We start from the raw sequence: 1,544 nt of genomic DNA on the forward strand, positions 1-1,544 counted from the left end.
TTGTCGAACGTGAATAAATTTCAGATCCTCATTTAGTTTCTTATATAGAATTATGGAATATTAACAAAGTCCTGATAGTTTGTTAAAAGTCCCTGTAGCGCAGTGGATAGCGCGTTGGATTTCTAATCCAAAGGTCACGGATTCGACCCCCGGCAGGGATGATTGACATCATTATTTTTGAGGATTAGACTACACCGAGAGGATCAGAAACCATTACAACTGATTTTGGTGGGAAATGTAAAAGATGAGTAATTGTTTCAATCCATTAAGTGTAAGGAAAATGTTACAATGGAACTATGGTATTTGACGGAAAGGATGTTGGGGATATTTACTAATGAAGTTTAAGTAATATTCTTCATCATGAATTGTTGCTGTATGGATGTACAAATTTATCACATAAACTTATAACGATAAAAATTAGATGTTTAAAGAATGGTAATGATCGTGGGCCAGATAATATTTCTTCAAGATTTTTGGACGATGTTAAGCATTGGATTTGTGAGCCACTTGCTGCTATTTTTAACTAATTCTTCGAATTGTGGGCTGGTGCCCAAAGATTAGAAGTCCGCTAATGGGAACTGTTAAAAATTGTCTTTGTAACTATATGCACACTAGTCTTACATTGGTAGTTGGAAAAGATTTCGAAAGTCTGATAAAAGAAGATTTGCAAAGTCATTTATCACGATTTTAAATTTTTCTCGACAGTCAACTTGGTTTTAATAGAGGAATATTTTCCATTACTGATATGTTGACATTCCTTAAAGAGGTTACTGCTTGTGTAGATGAGAGTGCGGGGGCGTATTTGTTGTATATGGTTTTTCAGAAATCTTTTTTCAAGGTATCACATGATAAAACTTGTTTTAAATGTAGGTGTACAGCATAGGTTGGCTCATTGGATAGTAAACTTCCAGCTGGACCAAAGTCCATTTATAGAAACCAACTGCTGTCTTCCCTACAGCCTTCTTGTCAGAGTTGGAGAACCTCAGGACTCAGTCCATTGCTACTGAATCCTTCTTCTATGTCATCGATGTTAATAAAAATCAATAAGATACTTAAAGTTACTGACGGTATTAAGGATTTGGGTGTTTTTGGCTGGGATTAAGGATTTGAATTGTTTGATGAGTTGGACAAATAAAGGGCAAATGGGTTTTATCTGGAATATATTGAAAAGAATGCATGTTAGATACCACCATTTGAATTACGAGTATATGTTTGATGATAATATGCTAAATAGTGTTACAGAAGAAAAAGATATTGGCGTTCTGCATGATCAGTGTCTTAAGCCATCGAATCGGTGTGGTGTTGTTAGGGGCAAGGCAAATTAGATTTCAAGAAATATTGCATACACGTCCAACGAGTTTATAATGTCTTTGTGTAGATCATTAGTTTGACCACACTTGGGATACTGTTTTCAACCTTCGTCTCCTTACCTTAGAAAAGACATTGAATCATTGAAATGGTTCACGGGAGAGTCACAAGTATGATACCAATAATGGACAGGTTCTCAGAAAAAAACAAGAGGAGGAGGGTATCTCATTGAGGTT

General features: G+C 35.6%; 1 non-coding gene across 1 annotated transcript; it reads left to right on the top strand.

Annotated features, from left to right (window-relative positions):
- Positions 1 to 88: 88 nt before the first annotated feature.
- Positions 89 to 161, top strand: Trnar-ucu. The gene has a single exon. It is a non-coding gene; the product is annotated as a tRNA-Arg (tRNA).
- Positions 162 to 1,544: the final 1,383 nt, after the last annotated feature.

Source organism: Limulus polyphemus, unplaced genomic scaffold (genome assembly GCF_000517525.1).
Source record: "Limulus polyphemus unplaced genomic scaffold, Limulus_polyphemus-2.1.2 Scaffold19479, whole genome shotgun sequence".
NCBI lineage: Eukaryota > Metazoa > Arthropoda > Merostomata > Xiphosura > Limulidae > Limulus > Limulus polyphemus.